This window comes from Copadichromis virginalis, linkage group LG14 (genome assembly GCF_057382275.1).
Source record: "Copadichromis virginalis isolate Kocher_CV1m ecotype Utaka linkage group LG14, C_Virginalis_male_GT1.1, whole genome shotgun sequence".
NCBI lineage: Eukaryota > Metazoa > Chordata > Actinopteri > Cichliformes > Cichlidae > Copadichromis > Copadichromis virginalis.
Window position 1 is genome coordinate 5,917,666 of NC_140631.1, and position 25,283 is coordinate 5,942,948.

Here is a 25,283-nt window from a genome sequence, read left to right on the forward strand (position 1 = left end):
AGAGAAGGAATATTGAAAAAAAGATCAACATTGTGATATTATTTGTTCCAAACTGACCAGAAACATGCTTGTCAGACTCTCACAGCAAAGGATTAGACTCACTGTGCATGACGGCTCAGGCCAATGATGTCTGTTAGATTGTCAGTTGTTGTGCTTCTGTACAGTTAGGGTCACGTCTCTATTTCAGAATAATTAATATGCGGAAAACACTAAAAGTTGATTGTCTTCCAATATTCTAGCATAATTAAAAAACTTTGACTTTGTAAGTACATATTATTAGTCCTAATGCCAGTATGATTCTTCATAACTCCTGCTTTGAAATACTGAACTTTAAAATTTACTTGATGAAAGATAATTTACAGTGGCACTCTGTCAGGATAATTCTGACTATAAGGTCACTCTATTAATCTGAATCCTTCTGAAATGTGCTGTGAATGAATGCTGATGCAACTCACTGTGGGAAAGCTGTTAATAAAATGAATCTCACATGCAACACATTCACAGAGGAAGAGGACACAAAGGGAGGACATGCAGAGGCTGTGTTAAAGTCAGAAATCCAAATCTTTAGTCAAAAACAGGCGGCGGTTACAAACAGGAAGACAAGCAGTCCATCAAACAGTCTACAGGGTCAAACATACAGAGAATTCAAACAGCAGTAAAAAAATAACTGGACACTGAAAAACTTAAAGCAATGTGAGACACAATAAAAGGAAGCAGCGCAGTATATTCACTGAATTATCATCAATTACAAAAGAGAAAAAGAGAATAGGAGAAAAACAATGATTTCTACGAAAATAAACCTTGATGGAAACATACAGAATGTAAACTGTGTGAGTTTGGTGAACTTTGTTAGTAACAAATGAGAAAAAAAGAGAGAGACAAAAACTCAGTATTCGTTACATTACATTACATTAGAAAGCATCTAAACATTCTGGTCGTGGATTTTTACAGTCTTAGTTCCGCTCGCTGTCATCATTATAATCATCATGATCAATGGCGAGGTCCTGAGGTGGGTGGGGCTGTCTCTGGTGCTGTCACCATGAAGGAACAGCATCTGGCACGTGTTGCTGAAACATCTCAGTACACTGGTGTAGTTTCCTCTCCAGCTGTTTGACATTTGACACTTCAACATTAAGGGGAAGAAGAAGAAATAGTGTTAGGTCAGGTGACCATATGGTTTCTAAAGTAACTGACAGGGAGTAACCAGGCCGTTAGAAATGGATGGCAGAAGTGGCGCAGCTGCCCCTCTGTTGGTCTTCCTTGGTCTCTTGTATTCTGGGGGCCTCTGGATGTCTGGAATTTTGATCTCCTCCATACCTGCTTCATGCCCTGGTGGACGGGGCTGTGGCTCCCCACACCGTCTAGCACATAGGTGTCAAACTCTGGCCTGCAGCCTAATTACATTTGGCCCGCAAAGCCATACCAAATTACTATTAGAGCTGACCTCTAATAGCTAATATATATAGTTTAGTATTAAGCTTTGCTTGTTCCATATTCAGTTTTTCAGCAAAACTTGTTTGAGTCTATAAGAAAAGATTCATTCTCATGAATGGAGGAAGATTTTTTTTTTTATATTAATGTTAGCCCACGACTTTGTTCCAGTTTTGAATTTTGGCCCACTGTGTATTTGAGTTTGACACCCCTGCTCTAGCAGATCATTACATGAAGGAACCTTTTAAAAAGCACGTCCATGCTCACAGGTGTACACACGGGTGCTCACACACACAAACTACACCCTTTTTGGCTCCTACCTCAAAGCACACTCTGCGCTGTCGATATTATGTGGTGCACAATAATGTTTAATATTTAGTATTTACTGTTATATTCACATATATCATCGTGATGTTGTTTATTGTATTGCTCTCTTTTTCTTCTGCTGTTTTTCTTTTTTCTTTCTCAACAGGTGATCTAGGTTATTGTATTGTATGTATTTTTTTTTGTCTGCTTATTTAGTTGTTTTTTGTTTTTTTGCTCTTTATTCCCGTCCCTCTTCTCCGCTGTTTTTCCCCCTCTTCCTTTCTCCCTTTTCTTTTCCTCATTCAAGTCTGTCCTGTATCTAGCAAGTGAAAATAAAAAATAAATAAAATAAACAATAAAAGGTATACCAAATAGACCATTACGGCAAGGCTGGGATGGTCAATTTGGTAAAGTAAATCCGTTGGGCATCTTTCTTCGCCTTTAGAGAATAATTCTGATGGCAAAAGAACCAAACGGGACAGGCAGAAAAAAAAAAGAAAAAAGAAAAGAAATGGATGGCATGTGTTTAGAGGTACTGTAGCTGTACTTACCAAAAGCAGAAGCACACAGATGACAGATCAGATGCTGAATGTTGCAGGAACATGCTCATGTGTGGTGGTCATTCAGTGCTGCTCCGGCAGGTTAGACAGTCCAAGACTGATATCCTGCCCATCTGAGAGTTTGAAAACACACATGCAAAGATTTATTTTGTATTACAGTCAAAGTTGGATGTTCATTTTTGTCCTTTAAAAATGTTTGTGTATTTGAAAGCACTAACATTTAAGGATGACTTGGATCGTCTCCTTTAAAGGGGAGACAAGTGTATCCACTGATCCACGTCACTTTACCTGGATGATGACTCCTCTCCCCCTCACTCAGAAACACTCCAAATATAACCGGGCAAATAAATAATATTGAAGATTTACTTACATCATTACAAAAACATCAAAAACATCTCCCTTTGATTCTATTTCTCCATTCCTGCTGAACATCAGGCAACAAATATCTCAATAAATCACAGTAAAATGTAAAGCACATGTTTTCTCTGCTTTGTCTAACCTCTGCAGAGCCTCTGTCAAGAAAAACACATCTGTAAGCATAAAACAAATATACATTTCATAACACGTCACTGGACAAACCTCGGTCAGTTGATTTCCTCTGTGCAGTGTAGACGAGCATCACCACCGTCTCTCCACACTGTCACCATCTGTGAGCACAAACTGCTGCTCTGCCAGCATGTAGGAAATCACATATCACACACACAGGGGTGAAGAAACATTAGAGCTCAACTTTATACTTTAGATCTAAACAGATCAAACTAGTTCTTAGCTTCAACAATCAGTGAACAGACAAACAATGATACCATACTGATTCTGTATGAATACAATATGGTATTTTCAATACAGGTGTCAAATTAATTTATTAAAACTAATACAGATATATGTATATCTTTTTTTTTGATAAATTAGTTTGCTAAATTATAAGAATATATATATATTTTTTTTCATTTAACAATTGCAACTGAAAGAAATTAAATATTGAACAAAAATATTTTGTCACATTCATGCACACATGTGGGTACCATTTAATCACACTTCTTCCTGAGCTTTGCTTCATCACAAGACCAAAGGTGGCATCCCGTGTCACGGTCATATCATCATCCAGAAGAAACATTTGAAGAAACATCATGGAGAAGAAACATTTACGTGCCTCCTGGTTTTGTTTTCTGATCCTGCAAAAAGACTGAGGACAACAAAGCCCAGAGAACACGAGATACACAACATCCAACATTCAGACTCAACAGCCTCCATAAATGAAGAGCACCAGGTTGGTTCAGTTATAGTAGATATGAGCATACTTCACATTACTGGGTATGAATAATAATCAAGAGACAAACTTTAAAGATGCAGAGCATGATGTCCCATCATCAGACTGTAAACAAACATCCACCAGGCTTCTTCGCTGGCAAAATTGATGATTCTCCTATCAGGGATCAGTAGAGTGTATTAACCTGAGGTATAAGCAGCAGTCACTGAAATATTACTGTTTCAGATAAGAAATCTAGCACATAAAAGGGAGGGTGGGAGGGATCTCTGCAAACTGACTTACCTCTGCAAGTGTGAAGCTCAACAAAAATCTGACTCTCCAGTCACAGACAAACAAAAAACTCCAGCTGGGAGATAGAAAACGCTGTCTGGGTCTTGCTGGATGTTGCTGGTCAGAGTCCACACATTAGCAGAGTGCTTCTTGGTTCCACTGACCCATATGGACAGTGACTGTGGAGAACTGTTCTGGAAAACAGAAAAGAGAATTAAAATAACAAAAAGCCAAAGAGGATTTCCACAAAGACTCTCTTGGAATCAGCAATCAAAAAATCACTGGTTCATATTTCAATTAAATATGAACAGGTTCCTTAAATGTACGTTCAGATCTGATTTAATTTAATTTCCTTCACACAGCACATTCGTCCAGGCTGACAGGTAAACATAGAATTAATCTCAGGTAAGATGACTCATAGTAGATATTCAGTAAGAAAGATTGCTAGCTCTAATATTATTACCACACAATCCAAGGACACACCAACAGCTCAGATTTCTAGAACTATTTAAACAAATGTCTTCTGAATATTCAATTCAGGTTCACAGTGGGAGGGTGGGGGGTGTCGTGGAATTTTTTTAATAAAGTCTGCAACACAGAAAGAGCTGTGATCAAGCTATTTATTACTGCGCACAGGAGAGCAAACACACATCAAACATCACAGTTCAGTCATGTCAGCTCTGCCACTTCACGTGTCTCGCTATGAAACCTAACAGATCAATGGTTATGCTGTTTTGTGCCCTTGGCGTTATCAGCACCTGTAAAGGGAGTTGTTTTCTCAAACTGCTGAAGTAAGTTCATCTAGTTTTAGAAACTTTCACTGAACAGTCTATAACAGTGTCACAACTAAGCATATGCATAAGTACTTAAATACTTTAAATGAGAATAACAGAAAATTTCTATTACAGGAGCTAGAGCCTGTCCCAGTAGTCATAGGTAGAGCACACCTGGACAGGTCACCAGTCTGTCAGAGGACTAACACAGATGCAGCCTGACTCAATCCTAAATGTTCAGCACACAGAGACCCAGAGGTGCCGTTTAAAGTTTAGTGTTAACTTGAGTCACTGATCATTTGCAGTATTACAGAGTCTGGCAGTCTTTGCATGATGTCCACGTCACTGTACGTTTCTAGCTGACTCTCAGGTGTGACAGGTGTGCCAGCAGGAAAGAGTAATAATAGCCTGCATCCTGAGGTTTTTCATGCAGGATTAAAGGAGCCAGGCTTTATTCACACAGCTAGGATTGTATTTTACACTGACCCTGGGTCAGTATAAGTATCATACAGTTTAAACGAAGCACTGAAACTTGCACATATTTATTACAGATGCACTGAAGCTAATCGAGATATTTGCTGTCAGTCTGTGGCTGCGACTAAACACTTTACTGGAAACTTTATTAACTAGTAACTTCATCAGTCATGACAGAAACTAATATTTCTGTGCTAACATCGTTTAAAATGTAACAGCTTTACTCCAATATAAGCTAACGTTTACACCGTAACTTTAAGCTAGCACCATAAAGACGGTAAAACACGTAATAACATCTACAAATGCATCTTAAAGCTGTTATATTAGCACTCGGTGTATTACTAACATAACCACATTAACATTATTGACACTCGCTGACTTTTAATAGTCATTCTATAAATGCTGTCCGTTTAAATGGTATTACCTGTAAACACTGCTGTATCCACCGGATTGCAGCCAGAGTGGATTCTGGAGTCTTCCCACGCTCCTGTTAGTGATCCTCCATCTGGATGGATGATAACAACCTTCTGAACAATCTAGCAGGGACTGATTTGTGCTAATAACGCCCATTGTATGGACTGATAACAGCCGAAGCGGGTGAATAAAGTCACCCAGTCGCTAGCTGTGCCATTACCCAGCATACACCAGCACAATATTAGGCACAGCACCACCATAGACATTTTCAGTGGTTTTGAATGCAGGACATGGTTATCTTACCTTGTAAAATGCATGACAATAAAACATCTAACCACCATAAAATGGTATTGTGTGTGTATGTATGTGCATGTGTGTGTGTGTGTGTGTGTGAGAGAGAGAGAGAAAGAGAGAGAAGGGGGGGGGAGAGATCAAAGGCGTGCGTTTATGTTTTTTCTTGATCAAGAGTGTGCCTCCTCTCTCTTATTGGATGTATGGTATAGCATGTTTATTCAGGTGCACCTTTGAAGTCTATGAGAATACTTTGCAGCCTGGTCTGAGTGGTCATTTCTGCACAGACACAATGAAAGCGTGCACTCAGTTTAGAGGAGGCTGTTGCTGCAGTTTTGCACTCTCCACAAGGAGTGGAGATACTTCTGACAGCGAAGAAGAATTTTTGCCAGGCACCGAGGAGCTTTGCAGCTCATGTGAGGAGGAGGAGAAGGAGAAGGAGAAGGAGGAAGAAGAGCAGGAGGAAGAGACAAGACTGGAGGATGGCCAGTGGAGATCTAAAAATGGAGAAATCATGTGGCAACCCACACACGAAGAGGTCCTGCCATTTTTTCCTCCCCCCATTTTAACCCCAGGACCAACCCATTATGCAATTCGTATAGGATCAGCAGCCCTGTGAGAACTTTCCATCTTTTTTTTGCAGAGGACATTATGCAGCTAATCCTGCATTTCACCAACCTGCAGGGGCAACAGGTCAGTAAAAGACTGGAAGGACATAGATGAGGAGTTGCAGGCTTACATGGGGCTTGTGATGCTGGCTGGCCTGTACAGGTCTCAACATGAAATGACAACAAGCCTGTGAAATGGGGAGACAGGGCTCTTCTGTTTCCTGCTACCATGTCAAAAAAAAAAAGATTTGAGCAAATTAATCGGGCAGTAAGATTCGATGATTGTCTCTCCCGTCCAGGTCGCTACAGGGGGGGACAAGGCTGTGGTTTCCTACATCCCCAAGCAAAGAAAAAAGGTTGTCTTATTGAGCACCAGGCACAGTGAGCTACAAGTCCAGGACTCTGGGAAGAGAAAGTCCCACATCATCCTGGATTATAACAAATGCAAAGGGACTGTGGATCATCTGGACCAGGTAAGCACAATTATAAGTCATTTATTTGCCAAATTGTTTACCGTTTCTCATTGTTATAACTGATAAAGTCAGATAATGTCAATATAATAATTTTGATATGAGATGATAGTTTTAGACTATGATAGTTTTGATAGTTACAGTAAGGAGGGGGGGGGGGGGGGGGGGGGTCCAGCTTGACGCCCACAGGCAGTTTTGTTTTGCAGGTTTGTGGCAACTACTCCTGACGTAGGGGGACAAGTAGATGGCCCATGTGTCTGTTCTACCACATGATCGAGGTAAGCTGCTATAATGCTTTCATTCAAGACAGCTGTAACTTTTGATAGAAGGCGCATATAAACATATTTATGGCTTTATCTTATAAAGTTCGATATCCCCGTGTTGAGCAAACAGGTTTTGCAGCTGTTTGATCTAAGATTTTCAAGTTATTCACAAAATGAATACCTATACTTTGTTTCGTGCGAGAACTCCATTCAAATGCATGTAATAGTCAGAAACACACTGTCTCATCAAAATAAAGCCTTTTTGGACAACTTCATGAAGCTAGCTGTAACATTTGATAGGAGACTCAGATATGCGTATTGGCTTTATCTTATAGAATTCAATATCCCCGTGTTGAGCAAACAGTTTTAAAGATATATGTGAGCTAAGATTTTCAAGTTATTCACATAGTGAAAACCTATACTTTGTTTCGGTCGAGTTCCCCATTCAAATGCATGTAACAGTGAGAAACGCACTGTCTTGGCGAAAGAAAGCGTTTTTGTACAACTTCATATAAATAGCTGTAACTTTTGATAGAAGACTCAGATACACATGCTTAGGGGTTTATCTTATAGAACTCAATGTCCCCGTGCTGGGAAAACAGGTGTTTGAGCTAAGATTTCCAAGTTATTCACATAATGAAAACCTATACTTTGTTTCGTGCGAGTTCCCCATTCAAATGCATGTAATCGTCAGAAACGCACTGTCTTGGCGAAATAAAGCGTTTTTGCACAACTTCATATAAATAGCTGTAAATTTTGATAGGAAACTCCGATATGCGTATTCATGGCTTTATCTTATACAACTCAAGGTCCCCGTGCTGGGCAAACAGGTTTTGCAGCTGCTTGAGCTAAGATTTCCAAGTTATTCACATAATGAAAACCTATAGTTTGTTTCGGTCGAGTTCCCTATTCAAATGCATGTAACAGTGAGAAACACACTTTCTTGGCGAAAGAAAGCGTTTTTGTACAACTTCATATAAATAGCTGTAACTTTTAATAGAAGACTCAGATACACATGCTTAGGGCTTTATCTTATAGAACTCAAGGTCCCCGTGCTGGGAAAACAGGTTTTGCAGCTGTTTGAGCTAAGATTTCCAAGTTATTCACATAATGAAAACCTATACTTTGTTTCGGTCGAGTTCCCCATTCAAATGCATGTAACAGTGAGAAACGCACTGTCTTGGCGAAAGAAAGCGTTTTTGTACAACTTCATATAAATAGCTGTTACTTTTGATAGAAGACTCAGATACACATGTTTATGGCTTTATCTTATAGAACTCAAGGTCCCCGTGCTGGGAAAACAGGTGTTGCAGCTGTTTGAGCTAAGATTTCCAAGTTATTCACATAATGAAAACCTATACTTTGTTTCGGTCGAGTTCCCCATTCAAATGCATGTAACAGTGAGAAACGCACTGTCTTGGCGAAAGAAAGCGTTTTTGTACAACTTCATATAAATAGCTGTTACTTTTGATAGAAGACTCAGATACACATATTTATGGCTTTATCTTATAGAATTCAATATCCCCGTATTGAGCAAACAGTTTTTGCAGCTGTTTGAGCTAAGATTTCCAAGTTATTCACATAATGAAAACCTATACTTTGTTTCGGTCGAGTTCCCCATTCAAATGCATGCAACAGTGAGAAATGCACTGTCTTGGCGAAAGAAAGCGTTTTTGTACAACTTCATATAAATAGCTGTAACTTTTGATAGAAGACTCAGACAAACATGTTTATGGCTTTATCTTATAGAACTCAAGGTCCCCGTGCTGGGAAAACAGTTGTTGCTGCTGTTTGAGCTAAGATTTCCAAGTTATTCACATAATGAAAACCTATACTTTGTTTCGGTCGAGTTCCCCATTCAAATGCATGTAACAGTGAGAAACGCACTGTCTTGGCGAAAGAAAGCGTTTTTGTACAACTTCATATAAATAGTTGTAACTTTTGGTAGAAGACTCAGACAAACATGTTTATGGCTTTATCCTATAGAACTCAAGGTCCCCGTGCTGGCAAAACAGGTGTTTGAGCTAAGATTTCCAAGTTATTCACATAATGAAAACCTATACTTTGTTTCGGTCGAGTTCCCCATTCAAATGCATGTAACAGTGAGAAACGCACTGTCTTGGCGAAAGAAAGCGTTTTTGTACAACTTCATATAAATAGCTGTTACTTTTGATAGAAGACTCAGATACACATGCTTAGGGCTTTATCTTATAGAACTCAAGGTCCCCGTGCTGGGCAAACAGGTTTTGCAGCTGTTTGATCTAAGATTTCCAAGTTATTCACATAATGAAAACCTATACTTTGTTTCGGTCGAGTTCCCCATTCAAATGCATGTAACAGTGAGAAACGCACTGTCTTGGCGAAAGAAAGCGTTTTTGTACAACTTCATATAAATAGTTGTAACTTTTGGTAGAAGACTCAGACAAACATGTTTATGGCTTTATCTTATAGAACTCAAGGTCCCCGTGCTGGGAAAACAGGTGTTTGAGCTAAGATTTCCAAGTTATTCACATAATGAAAACCTATACTTTGTTTCGGTCGAGTTCCCCATTCAAATGCATGTAACAGTGAGAAACGCACTGTCTTGGCGAAAGAAAGCGTTTTTGTACAACTTCATATAAATAGCTGTTACTTTTGATAGAAGACTCAGATACACATGCTTAGGGCTTTATCTTATAGAACTCAAGGTCCCCGTGCTGGGCAAACATGTTTTGCAGCTGTTTGAGCTAAGATTTCCAAGTTATTCACATAATGAAAACCTATACTTTGTTTCGGTCGAGTTCCCCATTCAAATGCATGTAACAGTGAGAAACGCACTGTCTTGGCGAAAGAAAGCGTTTTTGTACAACTTCATATAAATAGCTGTAACTTTTGATAGAAGACTCAGACAAACATGTTTATGGCTTTATCCTATAGAACTCAAGGTCCCCGTGCTGGGAAAACAGGTTTTGCAGCTGCTTGAGCTAAGATTTCCAAGTTATTCACGTAATGAAAACCTATACTTTGTTTCGGTCGAGTTCCCCATTCAAATGCATGTAACAGTGAGAAACGCACTGTCTTGGCGAAAGAAAGCGTTTTTGTACAACTTCATATAAATAGCGGTAACTTTTGATAGAAGACTCAGATACACATGTTTATGGCTTTATCTTATAGAACTCAAGGTCCCCGTGCTGGGCAAACAGGTTTTTGCAGCTGTTTGAGCTAAGATTTCCAAGTTATACACATAATGAAAACCTATACTTTGTTTCGGTCGAGTTCCCCATTCAAATGCATGTAACAGTGAGAAACGCACTGTCTTGGGGAGAGAAAGCGTTTTTGTACAACTTCATATAAATAGCTGTTACTTTTGATAGAAGACTCAGATACACATGTTTATGGCTTTATCTTATAGAACTCAAGGTCCCCGTGCTGGGCAAACAGGTTTTTGCAGCTGTTTGAGCTAAGATTTCCAAATTATTCACATAATGAAAACCTATACTTTGTTTCGGTCGAGTTCCCCATTCAAATGCATGTAACAGTGAGAAACGCACTGTCTTGGCGAAAGAAAGCGTTTTTGTACAACTTCATATAAATAGCTGTTACTTTTGATAGAAGACTCAGATACACATATTTATGGCTTTATCTTATAGAATTCAATATCCCCGTATTGAGCAAACAGTTTTTGCAGCTGTTTGAGCTAAGATTTCCAAATTATTCACATAATGAAAACCTATACTTTGTTTCGGTCGAGTTCCCCATTCAAATGCATGTAACAGTGAGAAACGCACTGTCTTGGCGAAAGAAAGCGTTTTTGTACAACTTCATATAAATAGCTGTTACTTTTGATAGAAGACTCAGATACACATGCTTAGGGCTTTATCTTATAGAACTCAAGGTCCCCGTGCTGGGCAAACATGTTTTGCAGCTGTTTGAGCTAAGATTTCCAAGTTATTCACATAATGAAAACCTATACTTTGTTTCGGTCGAGTTCCCCATTCAAATGCATGTAACAGTGAGAAACGCACTGTCTTGGCGAAAGAAAGCGTTTTTGTACAACTTCATATAAATAGCTGTAACTTTTGATAGAAGACTCAGACAAACATGTTTATGGCTTTATCCTATAGAACTCAAGGTCCCCGTGCTGGGAAAACAGGTTTTGCAGCTGCTTGAGCTAAGATTTCCAAGTTATTCACATAATGAAAACCTATACTTTGTTTCGGTCGAGTTCCCCATTCAAATGCATGTAACAGTGAGAAACGCACTGTCTTGGCGAAAGAAAGCGTTTTTGTACAACTTCATATAAATAGCTGTAACTTTTGATAGAAGACTCAGATACACATGTTTATGGCTTTATCTTATAGAACTCAAGGTCCCCGTGCTGGGAAAACAGGTGTTGCAGCTGTTTGAGCTAAGATTTCCAAGTTATTCACATAATGAAAACCTATACTTTGTTTCGGTCGAGTTCCCCATTCAAATGCATGTAACAGTGAGAAACGCACTGTCTTGGCAAAAGAAAGCGTTTTTGTACAACTTCATATAAATAGCTGTTACTTTTGATAGAAGACTCAGATCCACATATTTATGGCTTTATCTTATAGAATTCAATATCCCCGTATTGAGCAAACAGTTTTTGCAGCTGTTTGAGCTAAGATTTCCAAGTTATTCACATAATGAAAACCTATACTTTGTTTCGGTCGAGTTCCCCATTCAAATGCATGTAACAGTGAGAAACGCACTGTCTTGGCGAAAGAAAGCGTTTTTGTACAACTTCATATAAATAGCTGTAACTTTTGATAGAAGACTCAGACAAACATGTTTATGGCTTTATCTTATAGAACTCAAGGTCCCCGTGCTGGGAAAACAGTTGTTGCTGCTGTTTGAGCTAAGATTTCCAAGTTATTCACATAATGAAAACCTATACTTTGTTTCGGTCGAGTTCCCCATTCAAATGCATGTAACAGTGAGAAACGCACTGTCTTGGCGAAAGAAAGCGTTTTTGTACAACTTCATATAAATAGTTGTAACTTTTGGTAGAAGACTCAGACAAACATGTTTATGGCTTTATCCTATAGAACTCAAGGTCCCCGTGCTGGCAAAACAGGTGTTTGAGCTAAGATTTCCAAGTTATTCACATAATGAAAACCTATACTTTGTTTCGGTCGAGTTCCCCATTCAAATGCATGTAACAGTGAGAAACGCACTGTCTTGGCGAAAGAAAGCGTTTTTGTACAACTTCATATAAATAGCTGTTACTTTTGATAGAAGACTCAGATACACATGCTTAGGGCTTTATCTTATAGAACTCAAGGTCCCCGTGCTGGGCAAACAGGTTTTGCAGCTGTTTGAGCTAAGATTTCCAAGTTATTCACATAATGAAAACCTATACTTTGTTTCGGTCGAGTTCCCCATTCAAATGCATGTAACAGTGAGAAACGCACTGTCTTGGCGAAAGAAAGCGTTTTTGTACAACTTCATATAAATAGCTGTTACTTTTGATAGAAGACTCAGATACACATGCTTAGGGCTTTATCTTATAGAACTCAAGGTCCCCGTGCTGGGCAAACATGTTTTGCAGCTGTTTGAGCTAAGATTTCCAAGTTATTCACATAATGAAAACCTATACTTTGTTTCGGTCGAGTTCCCCATTCAAATGCATGTAACAGTGAGAAACGCACTGTCTTGGCGAAAGAAAGCGTTTTTGTACAACTTCATATAAATAGCTGTAACTTTTGATAGAAGACTCAGACAAACATGTTTATGGCTTTATCCTATAGAACTCAATATGCCCGTGCTGGGCAAACATGTTTTGCAGCTGTTTGAGCTAAGATTTCCAAGTTATTCACATAATGAAAACCTATACTTTGTTTCGGTCGAGTTCCCCATTCAAATGCATGTAACAGTGAGAAACGCACTGTCTTGGCGAAAGAAAGCGTTTTTGTACAACTTCATATAAATAGCTGTAACTTTTGATAGAAGACTCAGATACACATGTTTATGGCTTTATCTTATAGAACTCAAGGTCCCCGTGCTGGGAAAACAGGTGTTTGAGCTAAGATTTCCAAGTTATTCACATAATGAAAACCTATACTTTGTTTCGGTCGAGTTCCCCATTCAAATGCATGTAACAGTGAGAAACGCACTGTCTTGGCGAAAGAAAGCGTTTTTGTACAACTTCATATAAATATTTGTAACTTTTGGTAGAAGACTCAGACAAACATGTTTATGGCTTTATCTTATAGAACTCAAGGTCCCCGTGCTGGGAAAACAGGTGTTTGAGCTAAGATTTCCAAGTTATTCACATAATGAAAACCTATACTTTGTTTCGGTCGAGTTCCCCATTCAAATGCATGTAACAGTGAGAAACGCACTGTCTTGGCGAAGAAAGCGTTTTTGTACAACTTCATATAAATAGCTGTTACTTTTGATAGAAGACTCAGATACACATGCTTAGGGCTTTATCTGATAGAACTCAAGGTCCCCGTGCTGGGCAAACATGTTTTGCAGCTGTTTGAGCTAAGATTTCCAAGTTATTCACATAATGAAAACCTATACTTTGTTTCGGTCGAGTTCCCCATTCAAATGCATGTAATAGTGAGAAACGCACTGTCTTGGCGAAAGAAAGCGTTTTTGTACAACTTCATATAAATAGCTGTAACTTTTGATAGAAGACTCAGACAAACATGTTTATGGCTTTATCTTATAGAACTCAAGGTCCCCGTGCTGGGAAAACAGGTTTTGCAGCTGTTTGAGCTAAGATTTCCAAGTTATACACATAATGAAAACCTATACTTTGTTTCGGTCGAGTTCCCCATTCAAATGCATGTAACAGTGAGAAACGCACTGTCTTGGCGAAAGAAAGCGTTTTTGTACAACTTCATATAAATAGCTGTAACTTTTGATAGAAGACTCAGACAAACATGTTTATGGCTTTATCTTATAGAACTCAAGGTCCCCGTGCTGGGAAAACAGGATTTGCAGCTGTTGGAGCTAAGATCTTCAAGTTATACACATAATGAAAACCTATACTTTGTTTCGGTCGAGTTCCCCATTCAAATGCATGTAATCGTCAGAAACGCACTGTCTTGGCGAAATAAAGCGTTTTTGTACAACTTCATATAAATAGCTGTAACTTTTGATAGGAAACTCAGATATGCGTATTCATGGCTTTATCTTATAGAACTCAAGGTCCCCGTGCTGGGAAAACAGGTTTTGCAGCTGTTTGAGCTAAGATTTCCAAGTTATTCACATAATGAAAACCTATACTTTGTTTCGGTCGAGTTCCCCATTCAAATGCATGTAACAGTGAGAAACGCACTGTCTTGGCGAAAGAAAGCGTTTTTGTACAACTTCATATAAATAGCTGTAACTTTTGATAGAAGACTCAGACAAACATGTTTATGGCTTTATCTTATAGAACTCAAGGTCCCCGTGCTGGGAAAACAGGTTTTGCAGCTGTTTGAGCTAAGATTTCCAAGTTATACACATAATGAAAACCTATACTTTGTTTCGGTCGAGTTCCCCATTCAAATGCATGTAACAGTGAGAAACGCACTGTCTTGGCGAAAGAAAGCGTTTTTGTACAACTTCATATAAATAGCTGTAACTTTTGATAGAAGACTCAGACAAACATGTTTATGGCTTTATCTTATAGAACTCAAGGTCCCCGTGCTGGGAAAACAGGTTTTGCAGCTGTTTGAGCTAAGATTTCCAAGTTATACACATAATGAAAACCTATACTTTGTTTCGGTCGAGTTCCCCATTCAAATGCATGTAACAGTGAGAAACGCACTGTCTTGGCGAAAGAAAGCGTTTTTGTACAACTTCATATAAATAGCTGTAACTTTTGATAGAAGACTCAGACAAACATGTTTATGGCTTTATCTTATAGAACTCAAGGTCCCCGTGCTGGGAAAACAGGATTTGCAACTGTTGGAGCTAAGATTTTCAAGTTATACACATAATGAAAACCTATACTTTGTTTCGGTCGAGTTCCCCATTCAAATGCATGTAACAGTGAGAAACGCAGTCTTGGCGAAAGAAAGCGTTTTTGTACAACTTCATATGAATAGCTGTAACTTTTGATAGAAGACTCAGACAAACATGTTTATGGCTTTATCTTATAGAACTCAAGGTCCCCGTGCTGGGAAAACAGGATTTGCAGCTGTTGGAGCTAAGATCTTCAAGTTATACACATAATGAAAACCTATACTTTGTTTCGGTCGAGTTCCCCATTCAAATGCATGTAACAGTGAGAAACGTACTGTCTTGGCGAAAGAAAGCGTTTTTGTACAACTTCATATAAATAGCTGTAACTTTTGATAGAAGACTCAGACAAACATGTTTATGGCTTTATCTTATAGAACTCAAGGTCCCCGTGCTGGGAAAACAGGATTTGCAGCTGTTGGAGCTAAGATTTTCAAGTTATACACATAATGAAAACCTATACTTTGTTTCGGTCGAGTTCCCCATTCAAATGCATGTAACAGTGAGAAACGCACTGTCTTGGCGAAAGAAAGCGTTTTTGTACAACTTCATATAAATAGCTGTAACTTTTGATAGAAGACTCAGACAAACATGTTTATGGCTTTATCTTATAGAACTCAAGGTCCCCGTGCTGTGAAAACAGGATTTGCAGCTGTTTGAGCTAAGATTTTCAAGTTATACACATAATGAAAACCTATACTTTGTTTCGGTCGAGTTCCCCATTCAAATGCATGTAACAGTGAGAAACGCACTGTCTTGGCGAAAGAAAGCGTTTTTGTACAACTTCATATAAATAGCTGTAACTTTTGATAGAAGACTCAGACAAACATGTTTATGGCTTTATCTTATAGAACTCAAGGTCCCCGTGCTGGGAAAACAGGTTTTGCAGCTGTTTGAGCTAAGATTTCCAAGTTATACACATAATGAAAACCTATACTTTGTTTCGGTCGAGTTCCCCATTCAAATGCATGTAACAGTGAGAAACGCACTGTCTTGGCGAAAGAAAGCGTTTTTGTACAACTTCATATAAATAGCTGTAACTTTTGATAGAAGACTCAGACAAACATGTTTATGGCTTTATCTTATAGAACTCAAGGTCCCCGTGCTGTGAAAACAGGATTTGCAGCTGTTTGAGCTAAGATTTTCAAGTTATACACATAATGAAAACCTATACTTTGTTTCGGTCGAGTTCCCCATTCAAATGCATGTAACAGTGAGAAACGCACTGTCTTGGCGAAAGAAAGCGTTTTTGTACAACTTCATATAAATAGCTGTAACTTTTGATAGAAGACTCAGACAAACATGTTTATGGCTTTATCTTATAGAACTCAAGGTCCCCGTGCTGGGAAAACAGGTTTTGCAGCTGTTTGAGCTAAGATTTTCAAGTTATACACATAATGAAAACCTATACTTTGTTTCGGTCGAGTTCCCCATTCAAATGCATGTAACAGTGAGAAACGCACTGTCTTGGCGAAAGAAAGCGTTTTTGTACAACTTCATATAAATAGCTGTAACTTTTGATAGAAGACTCAGACAAACATGTTTATGGCTTTATCTTATAGAACTCAAGGTCCCCGTGCTGGGAAAACAGGTTTTGCAGCTGTTTGAGCTAAGATTTCCAAGTTATACACATAATGAAAACCTATACTTTGTTTCGGTCGAGTTCCCCATTCAAATGCATGTAACAGTGAGAAACGCACTGTCTTGGCGAAAGAAAGCGTTTTTGTACAACTTCATATAAATAGCTGTAACTTTTGATAGAAGACTCAGACAAACATGTTTATGGCTTTATCTTATAGAACTCAAGGTCCCCGTGCTGGGAAAACAGGTTTTGCAGCTGTTTGAGCTAAGATTTCCAAGTTATACACATAATGAAAACCTATACTTTGTTTCGGTCGAGTTCCCCATTCAAATGCATGTAACAGTGAGAAACGCACTGTCTTGGCGAAAGAAAGCGTTTTTGTACAACTTCATATAAATAGCTGTAACTTTTGATAGAAGACTCAGACAAACATGTTTATGGCTTTATCTTATAGAACTCAAGGTCCCCGTGCTGGGAAAACAGGATTTGCAACTGTTGGAGCTAAGATTTTCAAGTTATACACATAATGAAAACCTATACTTTGTTTCGGTCGAGTTCCCCATTCAAATGCATGTAACAGTGAGAAACGCAGTCTTGGCGAAAGAAAGCGTTTTTGTACAACTTCATATGAATAGCTGTAACTTTTGATAGAAGACTCAGACAAACATGTTTATGGCTTTATCTTATAGAACTCAAGGTCCCCGTGCTGGGAAAACAGGATTTGCAGCTGTTGGAGCTAAGATCTTCAAGTTATACACATAATGAAAACCTATACTTTGTTTCGGTCGAGTTCCCCATTCAAATGCATGTAACAGTGAGAAACGCACTGTCTTGGCGAAAGAAAGCGTTTTTGTACAACTTCATATAAATAGCTGTAACTTTTGATAGAAGACTCAGACAAACATGTTTATGGCTTTATCTTATAGAACTCAAGGTCCCCGTGCTGGGAAAACAGGTTTTGCAGCCGTTTGAGCTAAGATTTCCAAGTTATACACATAATGAAAACCTATACTTTGTTTCGGTCGAGTTCCCCATTCAAATGCATGTAACAGTGAGAAACGTACTGTCTTGGCGAAAGAAAGCGTTTTTGTACAACTTCATATAAATAGCTGTAACTTTTGATAGAAGACTCAGACAAACATGTTTATGGCTTTATCTTATAGAACTCAAGGTCCCCGTGCTGGGAAAACAGGATTTGCAGCTGTTGGAGCTAAGATTTTCAAGTTATACACATAATGAAAACCTATACTTTGTTTCGGTCGAGTTCCCCATTCAAATGCATGTAACAGTGAGAAACGCACTGTCTTGGCGAAAGAAAGCGTTTTTGTACAACTTCATATAAATAGCTGTAACTTTTGATAGAAGACTCAGACAAACATGTTTATGGCTTTATCTTATAGAACTCAAGGTCCCCGTGCTGTGAAAACAGGATTTGCAGCTGTTTGAGCTAAGATTTTCAAGTTATACACATAATGAAAACCTATACTTTGTTTCGGTCGAGTTCCCCATTCAAATGCATGTAATCGTCAGAAACGCACTGTCTTGGCGAAATAAAGCGTTTTTGTACAACTTCATATAAATAGCTGTAACTTTTGATAGGAAACTCAGATATGCGTATTCATGGCTTTATCTTATAGAACTCAAGGTCCCCGTGCTGGGAAAACAGGTTTTGCAGCTGTTTGAGCTAAGATTTCCAAGTTATTCACATAATGAAAACCTATACTTTGTTTCGGTCGAGTTCCCCATTCAAATGCATGTAACAGTGAGAAACGCACTGTCTTGGCGAAAGAAAGCGTTTTTGTACAACTTCATATAAATAGCTGTAACTTTTGATAGAAGACTCAGACAAACATGTTTATGGCTTTATCTTATAGAACTCAAGGTCCCCGTGCTGGGAAAACAGGTTTTGCAGCTGTTTGAGCTAAGATTTCCAAGTTATACACATAATGAAAACCTATACTTTGTTTCGGTCGAGTTCCCCATTCAAATGCATGTAACAGTGAGAAACGCACTGTCTTGGCGAAAGAAAGCGTTTTTGTACAACTTCATATAAATAGCTGTAACTTTTGATAGAAGACTCAGACAAACATGTTTATGGCTTTATCTTATAGAACTCAAGGTCCCCGTGCTGGGAAAACAGGTTTTGCAGCTGTTTGAGCTAAGATTTCCAAGTTATACACATAATGAAAACCTATACTTTGTTTCGGTCGAGTTCCCCATTCAAATGCATGTAACAGTGAGAAACGCACTGTCTTGGCGAAAGAAAGCGTTTTTGTACAACTTCATATAAATAGCTGTAACTTTTGATAGAAGACTCAGACAAACATGTTTATGGCTTTATCTTATAGAACTCAAGGTCCCCGTGCTGGGAAAACAGGTTTTGCAGCTGTTTGAGCTAAGATTTCCAAGTTATACACATAATGAAAACCTATACTTTGTTTCGGTCGAGTTCCCCATTCAAATGCATGTAACAGTGAGAAACGCACTGTCTTGGCGAAAGAAAGCGTTTTTGTACAACTTCATATAAATAGCTGTAACTTTTGATAGAAGACTCAGACAAACATGTTTATGGCTTTATCTTATAGAACTCAAGGTCCCCGTGCTGGGAAAACAGGATTTGCAACTGTTGGAGCTAAGATTTTCAAGTTATACACATAATGAAAACCTATACTTTGTTTCGGTCGAGTTCCCCATTCAAATGCATGTAACAGTGAGAAACGCAGTCTTGGCGAAAGAAAGCGTTTTTGTACAACTTCATATGAATAGCTGTAACTTTTGATAGAAGACTCAGACAAACATGTTTATGGCTTTATCTTATAGAACTCAAGGTCCCCGTGCTGGGAAAACAGGATTTGCAGCTGTTGGAGCTAAGATCTTCAAGTTATACACATAATGAAAACCTATACTTTGTTTCGGTCGAGTTCCCCATTCAAATGCATGTAACAGTGAGAAACGTACTGTCTTGGCGAAAGAAAGCGTTTTTGTACAACTTCATATAAATAGCTGTAACTTTTGATAGAAGACTCAGACAAACATGTTTATGGCTTTATCTTATAGAACTCAAGGTCCCCGTGCTGGGAAAACAGGATTTGCAGCTGTTGGAGCTAAGATTTTCAAGTTATACACATAATGAAAACCTATACTTTGTTTCGGTCGAGTTCCCCATTCAAATGCATGTAACAGTGAGAAACGCACTGTCTTGGCGAAAGAAAGCGTTTTTGTACAACTTCATATAAATAGCTGTAACTTTTGATAGAAGACTCAGACAAACATGTTTATGGCTTTATCTTATAGAACTCAAGGTCCCCGTGCTGTGAAAACAGGATTTGCAGCTGTTTGAGCTAAGATTTTCAAGTTATACACATAATGAAAACCTATACTTTGTTTCGGTCGAGTTCCCCATTCAAATGCATGTAACAGTGAGAAACGCACTGTCTTGGCGAAAGAAAGCGTTTTTGTACAACTTCATATAAATAGCTGTAACTTTTGATAGAAGACTCAGACAAACATGTTTATGGCTTTATCTTATAGAACTCAAGGTCCCCGTGCTGGGAAAACAGGTTTTGCAGCTGTTTAAGCTAAGATTTCCAAGTTATACACATAATGAAAACCTATACTTTGTTTCGGTCGAGTTCCCCATTCAAATGCATGTAACAGTGAGAAACGCACTGTCTTGGCGAAAGAAAGCGTTTTTGTACAACTTCATATAAATAGCTGTAACTTTTGATAGAAGACTCAGACAAACATGTTTATGGCTTTATCTTATAGAACTCAAGGTCCCCGTGCTGTGAAAACAGGATTTGCAGCTGTTTGAGCTAAGATTTTCAAGTTATACACATAATGAAAACCTATACTTTGTTTCGGTCGAGTTCCCCATTCAAATGCATGTAACAGTGAGAAACGCACTGTCTTGGCGAAAGAAAGCGTTTTTGTACAACTTCATATAAATCGCTGTAACTTTTGATAGAAGACTCAGACAAACATGTTTATGGCTTTATCTTATAGAACTCAAGGTCCCCGTGCTGGGAAAACAGGTTTTGCAGCTGTTTGAGCTAAGATTTTCAAGTTATACACATAATGAAAACCTATACTTTGTTTCGGTCGAGTTCCCCATTCAAATGCATGTAACAGTGAGAAACGCACTGTCTTGGCGAAAGAAAGCGTTTTTGTACAACTTCATATAAATAGCTGTAACTTTTGATAGAAGACTCAGACAAACATGTTTATGGCTTTATCTTATAGAACTCAAGGTCCCCGTGCTGGGAAAACAGGTTTTGCAGCTGTTTGAGCTAAGATTTCCAAGTTATACACATAATGAAAACCTATACTTTGTTTCGGTCGAGTTCCCCATTCAAATGCATGTAACAGTGAGAAACGCACTGTCTTGGCGAAAGAAAGCGTTTTTGTACAACTTCATATAAATAGTTGTAACTTTTGGTAGAAGACTCAGACAAACATGTTTATGGCTTTATCTTATAGAACTCAAGGTCCCCGTGCTGGGAAAACAGGTGTTTGAGCTAAGATTTCCAAGTTATTCACATAATGAAAACCTATACTTTGTTTCGGTCGAGTTCCCCATTCAAATGCATGTAACAGTGAGAAACGCACTGTCTTGGCGAAAGAAAGCGTTTTTGTACAACTTCATATAAATAGCTGTTACTTTTGATAGAAGACTCAGATACACATGCTTAGGGCTTTATCTTATAGAACTCAAGGTCCCCGTGCTGGGCAAACATGTTTTGCAGCTGTTTGAGCTAAGATTTCCAAGTTATTCACATAATGAAAACCTATACTTTGTTTCGGTCGAGTTCCCCATTCAAATGCATGTAACAGTGAGAAACGCACTGTCTTGGCGAAAGAAAGCGTTTTTGTACAACTTCATATAAATAGCTGTAACTTTTGATAGAAGACTCAGACAAACATGTTTATGGCTTTATCTTATAGAACTCAAGGTCCCCGTGCTGGGAAAACAGGTTTTGCAGCTGTTTGAGCTAAGATTTCCAAGTTATACACATAATGAAAACCTATACTTTGTTTCGGTCGAGTTCCCCATTCAAATGCATGTAACAGTGAGAAACGCACTGTCTTGGCGAAAGAAAGCGTTTTTGTACAACTTCATATAAATAGTTGTAACTTTTGGTAGAAGACTCAGACAAACATGTTTATGGCTTTATCTTATAGAACTCAAGGTCCCCGTGCTGGGAAAACAGGTGTTTGAGCTAAGATTTCCAAGTTATTCACATAATGAAAACCTATACTTTGTTTCGGTCGAGTTCCCCATTCAAATGCATGTAACAGTGAGAAACGCACTGTCTTGGCGAAAGAAAGCGTTTTTGTACAACTTCATATAAATAGCTGTTACTTTTGATAGAAGACTCAGATACACATGCTTAGGGCTTTATCTTATAGAACTCAAGGTCCCCGTGCTGGGCAAACATGTTTTGCAGCTGTTTGAGCTAAGATTTCCAAGTTATTCACATAATGAAAACCTATACTTTGTTTCGGTCGAGTTCCCCATTCAAATGCATGTAACAGTGAGAAACGCACTGTCTTGGCGAAAGAAAGCGTTTTTGTACAACTTCATATAAATAGCTGTAACTTTTGATAGAAGACTCAGACAAACATGTTTATGGCTTTATCCTATAGAACTCAAGGTCCCCGTGCTGGGAAAACAGGTTTTGCAGCTGCTTGAGCTAAGATTTCCAAGTTATTCACGTAATGAAAACCTATACTTTGTTTCGGTCGAGTTCCCCATTCAAATGCATGTAACAGTGAGAAACGCACTGTCTTGGCGAAAGAAAGCGTTTTTGTACAACTTCATATAAATAGCGGTAACTTTTGATAGAAGACTCAGATACACATGTTTATGGCTTTATCTTATAGAACTCAAGGTCCCCGTGCTGGGCAAACAGGTTTTTGCAGCTGTTTGAGCTAAGATTTCCAAGTTATACACATAATGAAAACCTATACTTTGTTTCGGTCGAGTTCCCCATTCAAATGCATGTAACAGTGAGAAACGCACTGTCTTGGGGAGAGAAAGCGTTTTTGTACAACTTCATATAAATAGCTGTTACTTTTGATAGAAGACTCAGATACACATGTTTATGGCTTTATCTTATAGAACTCAAGGTCCCCGTGCTGGGCAAACAGGTTTTTGCAGCTGTTTGAGCTAAGATTTCCAAATTATTCACATAATGAAAACCTATACTTTGTTTCGGTCGAGTTCCCCATTCAAATGCATGTAACAGTGAGAAACGCACTGTCTTGGCGAAAGAAAGCGTTTTTGTACAACTTCATATAAATAGCTGTTACTTTTGATAGAAGACTCAGATACACATATTTATGGCTTTATCTTATAGAATTCAATATCCCCGTATTGAGCAAACAGTTTTTGCAGCTGTTTGAGCTAAGATTTCCAAATTATTCACATAATGAAAACCTATACTTTGTTTCGGTCGAGTTCCCCATTCAAATGCATGTAACAGTGAGAAACGCACTGTCTTGGCGAAAGAAAGCGTTTTTGTACAACTTCATATAAATAGCTGTTACTTTTGATAGAAGACTCAGATACACATGCTTAGGGCTTTATCTTATAGAACTCAAGGTCCCCGTGCTGGGCAAACATGTTTTGCAGCTGTTTGAGCTAAGATTTCCAAGTTATTCACATAATGAAAACCTATACTTTGTTTCGGTCGAGTTCCCCATTCAAATGCATGTAACAGTGAGAAACGCACTGTCTTGGCGAAAGAAAGCGTTTTTGTACAACTTCATATAAATAGCTGTAACTTTTGATAGAAGACTCAGACAAACATGTTTATGGCTTTATCCTATAGAACTCAAGGTCCCCGTGCTGGGAAAACAGGTTTTGCAGCTGCTTGAGCTAAGATTTCCAAGTTATTCACATAATGAAAACCTATACTTTGTTTCGGTCGAGTTCCCCATTCAAATGCATGTAACAGTGAGAAACGCACTGTCTTGGCGAAAGAAAGCGTTTTTGTACAACTTCATATAAATAGCTGTAACTTTTGATAGAAGACTCAGATACACATGTTTATGGCTTTATCTTATAGAACTCAAGGTCCCCGTGCTGGGAAAACAGGTGTTGCAGCTGTTTGAGCTAAGATTTCCAAGTTATTCACATAATGAAAACCTATACTTTGTTTCGGTCGAGTTCCCCATTCAAATGCATGTAACAGTGAGAAACGCACTGTCTTGGCAAAAGAAAGCGTTTTTGTACAACTTCATATAAATAGCTGTTACTTTTGATAGAAGACTCAGATCCACATATTTATGGCTTTATCTTATAGAATTCAATATCCCCGTATTGAGCAAACAGTTTTTGCAGCTGTTTGAGCTAAGATTTCCAAGTTATTCACATAATGAAAACCTATACTTTGTTTCGGTCGAGTTCCCCATTCAAATGCATGTAACAGTGAGAAACGCACTGTCTTGGCGAAAGAAAGCGTTTTTGTACAACTTCATATAAATAGCTGTAACTTTTGATAGAAGACTCAGACAAACATGTTTATGGCTTTATCTTATAGAACTCAAGGTCCCCGTGCTGGGAAAACAGTTGTTGCTGCTGTTTGAGCTAAGATTTCCAAGTTATTCACATAATGAAAACCTATACTTTGTTTCGGTCGAGTTCCCCATTCAAATGCATGTAACAGTGAGAAACGCACTGTCTTGGCGAAAGAAAGCGTTTTTGTACAACTTCATATAAATAGTTGTAACTTTTGGTAGAAGACTCAGACAAACATGTTTATGGCTTTATCCTATAGAACTCAAGGTCCCCGTGCTGGCAAAACAGGTGTTTGAGCTAAGATTTCCAAGTTATTCACATAATGAAAACCTATACTTTGTTTCGGTCGAGTTCCCCATTCAAATGCATGTAACAGTGAGAAACGCACTGTCTTGGCGAAAGAAAGCGTTTTTGTACAACTTCATATAAATAGCTGTTACTTTTGATAGAAGACTCAGATACACATGCTTAGGGCTTTATCTTATAGAACTCAAGGTCCCCGTGCTGGGCAAACAGGTTTTGCAGCTGTTTGAGCTAAGATTTCCAAGTTATTCACATAATGAAAACCTATACTTTGTTTCGGTCGAGTTCCCCATTCAAATGCATGTAACAGTGAGAAACGCACTGTCTTGGCGAAAGAAAGCGTTTTTGTACAACTTCATATAAATAGCTGTTACTTTTGATAGAAGACTCAGATACACATGCTTAGGGCTTTATCTTATAGAACTCAAGGTCCCCGTGCTGGGCAAACATGTTTTGCAGCTGTTTGAGCTAAGATTTCCAAGTTATTCACATAATGAAAACCTATACTTTGTTTCGGTCGAGTTCCCCATTCAAATGCATGTAACAGTGAGAAACGCACTGTCTTGGCGAAAGAAAGCGTTTTTGTACAACTTCATATAAATAGCTGTAACTTTTGATAGAAGACTCAGACAAACATGTTTATGGCTTTATCCTATAGAACTCAATATGCCCGTGCTGGGCAAACATGTTTTGCAGCTGTTTGAGCTAAGATTTCCAAGTTATTCACATAATGAAAACCTATACTTTGTTTCGGTCGAGTTCCCCATTCAAATGCATGTAACAGTGA

General features: G+C 38.5%; 1 long non-coding RNA gene across 6 annotated transcripts; it reads right to left on the reverse strand.

Moving 5' to 3' along the window:
- Positions 1 to 542: 542 nt before the first annotated feature.
- Positions 543 to 5,874, reverse strand: LOC146693283 (uncharacterized). 6 transcript variants are annotated; one of them, XR_014923943.1, is made up of 8 exons: positions 5,799 to 5,874; positions 5,506 to 5,586; positions 3,847 to 4,028; positions 3,320 to 3,720; positions 2,877 to 2,965; positions 2,516 to 2,621; positions 2,289 to 2,410; positions 543 to 1,123 (listed from the first exon to the last, which is right to left on the reverse strand). It is a non-coding gene; the product is annotated as an uncharacterized LOC146693283 (long non-coding RNA). The 6 variants fall into 6 exon arrangements; XR_014923946.1 differs by lacking the exon at positions 5,799 to 5,874 and having other exon boundaries at positions 3,320 to 3,480; positions 3,635 to 3,720; positions 5,506 to 5,792; XR_014923945.1 differs by lacking the exon at positions 5,799 to 5,874 and having other exon boundaries at positions 3,847 to 4,023; positions 5,506 to 5,792.
- Positions 5,875 to 25,283: the final 19,409 nt, after the last annotated feature.